Source organism: Dipodomys spectabilis, unplaced genomic scaffold (genome assembly GCF_019054845.1).
Source record: "Dipodomys spectabilis isolate Male_0828 unplaced genomic scaffold, ASM1905484v1 ptg000006l, whole genome shotgun sequence".
Lineage (NCBI taxonomy): Eukaryota > Metazoa > Chordata > Mammalia > Rodentia > Heteromyidae > Dipodomys > Dipodomys spectabilis.
Window position 1 is genome coordinate 6,566,910 of NW_024870683.1, and position 8,235 is coordinate 6,575,144.

An 8,235-nucleotide genomic window follows, 5' to 3' on the forward strand; every position below is an offset into this window, starting at 1 on the left:
TTGGTTATATACCTAAGAGTAGGATTACAGTGTCACATAGTGAGGGTACTGCCAGATTGTTTATAATGAGGTTGTGCATTTACATTCTCAGCAGAGATATATGAAGGCTCAAATATGTCCATATTGTTTTATCCCAAATCCAAATGAGACCCCAAGACACTTAGTCAGTCAGGCTAGGAATGTTTATTGACTGCAGTGGTAGCTAACACTTTACTAGTCGAGAAGCAGAGTGCATGCCGAGCTCAGGGGAGGCTGAGTATATAAAGGCAAAAACCACATATGCAGGTGTTTCTCTTTGTCTCACCGCTTTAACTTTGAGCAAGCAAGCAAACAGGTACAGAGGTGGAATATTTGTAGCCAGCCTTGCAAGTGATAGTTTTGATTTCACAAGCTAAATCAGAAAAAGAGTATAAAAAAGACAAAAAGCTTAGGGGGAACTTAGTGGGGAACTTCGTCTGAACATTTTCTGGCTTTTCTCAGAATTCTTGCCTCTCACCTTAATCATGCCTCAGGCCTTGGTTTTATTTCCCTGAAGCCAGAAGTTCTCTATCAATGTAGGAACTCTTTTTTTTTTTTTTTGGGTCCGGTCATGGGGCCTGAACTCTGGGCCTGGGCGCTGTCCCTCAGCTCTTCAGCTCAAGGTTAGCATCTACCACTTGAGCCACAGTGTCACTTCTGGCCTTTTCTGTTTGTGTGGTACTGAGGAATCTAACCTAGGGCTTCATGCATGCTAGGTAAGTACTCTACCATACTCTACCACTAAGTCACATTCCCAGCCCCAACTTTCATTTTTTGAGACAAGGACTTGCTGTGTAGCCCAGGCTTGATGCAACTTGTGATCAGCCTCTTGAGTATTGGGATTATAGGAATGTGTCACCATACCCAGCTTGCTTATTTATTTATGTAGTATGGTCTTGCTATGTTACCCAGAAAGATTCTGAATTTCTGGGCTCAAATTATTCTCCTACTGCAGCTTCTCCTGTACGTGGGACTACATAATGAACCAGAGTATGTGGATTGGCAAATGGGTTTCATTCCTGCATCTAAAATAATCAGGTAGCCTGCCTGCTTGCCTGCCTGCCTTCCTTCCTTCTTTCCTTCCTTCCTTCCTTGGGGTCAAATCCACAGCCTTACAAATGGTAGCAAGTACTACTCTGTGAAGTCCATTGAACCATAATCTCATTATGTCACTTTTTGTGTGTATGTGTGCTTGTCTTGGGGCTTGAACTCAGGGTCTGGACATTGTCCCAAAGCTTTCTTCCTCAAGGCGAGTGCTGTACCACTTGAGCCACACCTCCACTTTCAGCTTTTTGGAAGTTAATTGGAGATAAGAGTCTCACAGACTTTCTTCCTGGGCTGGCTTTGAACCATGATCATTAGAACTCAGATTCCTAAATAGCTAGGACTATAGGCAAGAGCCACTGGCACCTGGTTCATCTTTTTTTTTAAACAGAGTCTATCTATTTATCCTAGGCTGGCTTTAAACTCATGATCCTCTTGTCTCCCCAGTGCTGAGACATGTACCATCTTACCAGCTAGGATTTCTCTTCCTTCCTTCCTTCCTTCATGTATAGCAAGAATGAGGACCAGTATCTTTAAACTCTAGTTACCACATGTAAATAGGTCCCCATAAGTTCTGCATCCTGTCCAACTGACTCTTTGTATCCTTTGGCCAACATCTCCCCATCCCTTCTCCCACGCTCCTTCAGTCTCTGGAAAACACCATTCTACTCTATGCTTCCATGAGTTGGACATATAAGTGAGATCATGTGTTATTTGTCTTCACATGCCTGACTTGTTTCACTCAGTATAATGTCTTCCAGGTTTATCCATGTTGTCACAAATAACAAAGATGCCTTGCTTTAACTTTTTTTAAAATTTCATTTATTTTTTGACACAAGTTCTTCCCATGGAGCTGCCAGGCTGGCCTCAAACTATTCAGCCTCCATGTGACACCACACACATGTAAGGTATTATATCTATATATCTATATCTATCTATGGTTCTAGCTATGAATCTATCTATATCTATCTGCATGGTTATCATAGATAAATATAGTTTGTATGTATGTGCCCATGTGTGTTCCCCAGTACTGGGACTTGAACTCAGGGCCTCTCACTCTTAATTTTTTTCTATTCAGGCTTGACACTACCACTTAAGTCACACCTCCATTTCCAATCCCCGTCCCCCCTGGTAATTGAAGATAAGGTTTCAAAGATTTGTCAGCCCAGACTGGTTTCAAACTAGGATTCTCAGATGTCAACCTTCTAAGTAGCTAGAATTACAGGCAGGCATGAGCCACTAGCACCCAGCAATTCCTTCCTTCCTTCCTTCCTTTCTTTCTTTCTTTCTTGTTTCTTTCTTTCTTTTTTTTTTTGTGCAGGTCCTGGATCTTGAACTCAGGGCCTGTGTGCTGTCCCTGAGCTTTACTTGCTTAAGGCTAGCACTCTACCACTTGAGCCACAGCTCCACTTCTGGCATTTTGGGTAGTTAATTGGAGATAAGATTCTCATGGATGGGCTGGGAAGGTGGCTCAGTGGTAGAGCACTTGCTTTGCATGCATGAGGCCTTGGGTTCGATTCTTCAGCACCACATAAGCAGGGGGGGAAAAAGCCGGAAATGGCGCTGTGGCTCAAGTGGTAGAGCGCTAGCCTTGAGCTGAAGAGCTGAGGGAGAGTGCCCAAGCCCAGAGTTCAGGCTCCACAACTGGACCCCCCCCCCCCCCAAAAAAAAAAAGAATTGCATGGACCTCATGCCCACTCTGGCTTTTAACTTTGGTCCTCAGATCTCAGCCTGGATTACAGGCATGACCACCTGCACTGCCTGGCTAATTCCCTTTTTTATTTTATTTTATTTTCCTGAGTAGTTTATTAGAGATAAGAGTCCCAAGGACTTTTCTGCCCAGATTGGCTCCAAACTGTGATCCTCAGATCTCAGCTTTCTGAGTAGCTAGGATTACAGGCATGAGCCACCTGTGGCAGGGTCTAATTCCCTTCTTTTAAAAGACTAACAATGCTAAAAAAAAAAAAAAAAAAAAAAGACTAACAGTGCTGAAGATATGGCTCTTTGGTAATTTGCCTCCAAGGCCTAGCTCTTTACCATGCACCACACATACATATACACCCTCCAAAGGCTAGTGTGTATGCAAGTATATATTTTTTTAATCCATTTATCTGTCAATGTACACTTATATAGATTTGATATCTTAGCTATTATAAATAATGCTCTAATGCATATAAAAGTATAATTATCTCTTTGACATATTGATTTCATTTCTGTTGAATGTATACCTGTAAGTAAAGTTGCTGAATCATTTAGTAGTTCCATTTTTAAATTTTAAGATATAATTACATTTTTATTATTAAGGTGTTATACAGAAGGGTTACCATTTCACAATTGAGGATATTTTTAATTTTTTGAGAAACCTCCATATTGCTTTTCATAATGTTTTTTATAAGTATGTATACATAAATATATATACATACATATACATGAACATGTATATGTGTCTCTCTATATATATATCTTCTTTTTCTTTTTTTTTTTTTTTTTGTTGGTCATGGGTCTTGAACTCTGGGCCTGAGTGCTGTCCCTCAGCTCTTCAGCTCAAGGCGAGCGCTCTACCACTTGAGCTACAGCGCCATTCCGGTTTTCTGGTGGTTTATTGGAGATAGGAGTCTCACGGTCTTTCTTGCCCAGGCTGGCTTTGAACCTCGATCCTCAGATCTCAGCCTCCTGAGTAGCTAGGATTACAGGCGTGAGTCACCAGCGCCTGGCTTATATATATATATATATATATATATATATATATATATATATATATATATATCTTCTAAGTACTGCTATAATGTCTTTCATACATTTCAATGTTTTTAATTCAACTCAAAGTATCTTCTAATTTCTCTTGTAATTTCTTTTTTGACATTGATTATGCAGGAATATGTTTAAATTCCACGTATTTGTTAATTTATTCAACTTCCTTTTATTATTCATTTCTGATTTCATTGTTTTGTGACCAGGGAATATGTCCAAATCCTTTTGAATATATTGAGAATGAGAATGAGAATATTTATGGAATAACAAATTAACTTTCCTGAAGAATACCAATGTGTTCCTGGGAAGAATGTGAATTTTGTGGATGTTTATGAAATATACTATAGATTTCTGCTAGCTTTAGTTGATTTGTTTTGTCTACATGTTCTAGTTACTTGCTGATCTTCTGTCCCATTGTCCTATGTGTTAAAAGTGAATATTATAAACGGGTCACTGGTGGCTCACACTTGTGTAGCTATTATTTGGGAGGCTGAGATCTGGAAGATCATGGTTCAAAGACAGCCTAGACAGAAAAAAAAATCTGTGAGATATCCATCTTTAATAAGCAAAAAGCTTGGCTCAATTGGTAGCGCACCAGTCATGAGCAAGCAAGGCTATTGAAAACCAGGCCCTAAGGAACTTTACAACTTTGGTGCGGGTGGGGGGGCGGGGGAGGATTGGGTTGGGGGGCAGGGGGAGGATGGGAAGGGATGGGAAGGGGAAACAAAGGAGGAGGCTACAATGCTTGATAAGAAATGTACTCACTACCTTGCCCATGTAATTGTAACCCCTCTGTACAGTATTTTCACAATAAAAAAAGAAAACCAGGCCCTGAGTTCAAACACTGGGACAGGCAAAAAAAAAAAAGTGAATATTGTTAAATATTAGTACATGCCTATAATCACAATATGTGAAATTTATGTAATTACCTAACCTCAATAAAAAATTTAAAGCCGGGCACCTGTAATCCTAGCTACTCAGGAGGCTAAGATCTGAGGTTCAAAGCCAGTCCGGGCAGGAAAGTCCATGAGACTCTTATCTCTAATAAACCACTCAGAAAACCGGAAGTGGCGCTATGACTCAAGTGGTAGAGCACTAGCCTTGAGCTGAAGAGCTGAGGGACAGTGCCCAGGCTGAGTTCAAGCACCAGAACCAACAAAATAAAATATAAAAGGGCTAGAGGTGTACCTCAAGTAGTATAGTACCTTCCTAGCAGTTATTGTAATGTAGGCCTAAGGTCTCCCTATTCCAGGACAAAAGGCATGAAGTCCTAGTCTGGCTTCTGTACTATGCCTGGAAGATGTGAGCTCCCCCACCCAGAATAATCAAAGGTCAGGATTAGGGCTCAGCTTGTGGTCCAGGGTGGCTATGCCTAGGAATCTCAGTGGTGTAGTGTGCAAATTACACATACCACAACTGAGAGTCAAATTATGGACACTGGAGCAGAAAAAGAAGCAAGTAGCAAGTTTCCTCAGTGGAACAGACTAAGTCTGTGGGCCTGAACAAACTGGACCTAACTAGGAGTTGGCCCACAGGACTCAGGCGTAGAAAGTGACAGATACCTTGCAACATCTCAGGCACAAAGAAGAAAGGTCAGGGTGGACCTGAACACCTTCAGGGTAGGTTCCTGCCAGGTGATGGTGAAGGCAACTGGGCAAATACTGTTGGAGGCAATGGTGGTAGGTTGTTATTTCATGTGTAAAGAGCAGTAGTGTAAAGCTGAAACCTTAAATTCTTTTTGCATCTGGAGTCTTCCAAGCTTTGGAGCATTGGCTTCTAAAAGCTTTCCCTAATAAACATTCTTTTTCTTTTGTCAGTCATGGGGCTTGAACTCTGGGCCTGGGCGCTGTCCCTCAGCTCTTCAGCTTAAGGTGAGCGCTCTACCACTTGAGCTACAGCACCACTTCCGGTTTCTGGTGGTTTATTGGAGATAAGAGTTTCATGGTCTTTCCTGCCTGGGCTGCCTTTGAACCTCGATCCTCAGATCTCAGCCTCCTGAGTAGCTAGGATTACAGGTGTGAGCCACCAGCACCCAGCCCTAATGACCATTCTTTACCCATTGTGTTTCCCACCCATACAGGAAGAAGGGCCTCCTTGAGTGTCACCTGTTTGCGTGCTACCTCCGCCTCCACTCAGGGCAAAGAAGCAATGATGGGCTTATCCCTACCAGCATGGGCTTAAGCTTCCAATTGCTAGGGCATAAATAGAGGCTCTAGAAAAATTAAAATGGCCCTTTTGACTTTCAAAATCAATGGTTTATGCTAGGTAAGATGGTATCTAACTGTAATCCTAGCACTTGGGAGGGTGAGGTAAGATGATCTGAAGTTTGAGACTAGCATGAGATTCATAAAAAAGCATTATCTCTACAAACAAACCAACCAAACAACCCAATGACTTATGCTTCCACAGAAGGCACTGTTTGATGAACTGAAGACCAAAGGATGAAGTTATAGCAACAGAATTTTAATTAAAATTTCTGTGCATATATAGGTCTCTCCCCACTCCCTCCCCCTCCCCCTTACACACACACACACACACACACACACACACACACAGCGTTTCTGGAGTACAGGCTTTCCAGTCATCTATCTTTGGGCCCTTCTTTTCTAGAAGAGGGCTGGAGAGTGGTGCCAGTTTCCTGCTGCTGCCCCCTTGAGGTTGAGCTGTAGATACACAGCCAGACCTGCTCCCCGGCCTCTGCTTCCCCACCCCTTCCATCTCATCCTGCTGGGGATTGTGTAATAGATTTCTCAACTGCACTGCCTGGGCAAAGAGGCCCAGGAGGGAAGAACAATCCACAGATACAGAGCACACAAGGTCATAACCTCTTCCTCTTCTCTAGACTGAGAGCTCCCAATAACAAGGCCCCCACCATCTTTTCCATGATCTCAAAGCTTGGCACCTATGGTCAAATATATCCCTTCTCCTCAAGATCATTGAACGCGAAAAAGTTAATGATTAGCCTTAGGATTAAAAAGGCAGGTTGTTCTTTGGAAGCTGGGGTGTGTACTGGACAGGGCCAGGGACTCCACAGAAATTCACTGAGCCAAACAATGGCAGGAAAGAAAACCACCCAATTACCATTCCTTTTTTTTTTTTTTCTTCAAGGCTAATTCTGAGCACACCACTTTTGGCAGGGATGGTTGTACCAGAACAGAGGGCAGTGTTTCTTCCCATGCTTTTCAAAACATGCTTCTGTGTATTTGTGTGCATGAAACAAAGACAGAGATATTAGAAAGATCAGATCTTAGAAGCCTTGAACACAAGAGAGTGGATTCTCCACCCTCCCCGCCCCCCCCAAGGGACATGATTGAATTTCAGAAAGATTTCCTTGGCTGCCGTGTCGATTAGATTAAAGGGTACAGACTGGAAAGGGGTCACTGAAGTAGTTCAGGGTAGACTTGATAAGATCTGATGTTGGGTAGTATTGCCAGAGGCCTAACTCTGGAGGCTCCCAACTAATCAAATCTAGCCACTTGCTCCAAAACACAAACAGAAAAATGCTGGAAAACAAGAAAGGAACTTTCATCTGTATGACTACATCAGGATGACGAGACAACCAGCATCCCCAGCCCTTTTTCAGAGATATTAAAATGAGTTCCCAGATTACATAAGCAAGGGGCAGCACTGAAGGACGGGTTCATCAGTCTTGGGCAAACTGTGGTCTGGTATGTGGTCAGGCAGGGCCTTGTCCACCACAAGAAGATTGCTCTTGCCTTTTTCCAGGGAGGCAGTTTCCACTCTTATTACAAGATGTTTATCCAGTGGCCCTGTTGTTCTTGGAGTTCAAAGTGAACACAGGAGACAGATGCAAAATGGAGGCCGACACGCTAAGTTTTTAGTTATTTTAGTTATTCATTGGGCATGTGCCGGCCCAAGTGAAGAATCAGTGCTTTTTAGTAGAATCAGCCTCTAAGTCCTTGTTGTGGTAGTGGCCAGAGGATGGAAAGGCCAACACTGGCTTTGGATTCAGGGAGCTAAGAAGAACCCAGAGCTCATGGTGAGAACTAGCAGAAAGAGGCTTGGTCTGGAGCATGAGCAAGACATCTCTGCTCAGCACAGGAACTAGGATACAAAGATACATGTACCTCCATGTTCATTGCAGCACTGCTCACAATCGCCAAGGTGTGGAAACAACCCAGATGCCCCACTACAGATGAGTGGATCCAAAAATAGTAGGACCTATATACAATGGAATATTATGCAGCCATTACAAAGGACAAAATAATGGCATTCTCAGGGAAATAGATGGAACTAGAGCAAATCATTTTGAGCGAGGTAAGCCAAGAGCAAATGGCACATGTGGATGTTAAATCCAAAATGCAAGAAGATATAACAAAATAAACTGGACTGAAGAAACAAAGGACCTCCACTCATTTTGTCACATCATTACTAAATGACCCCATGTTCTCGACCACATAT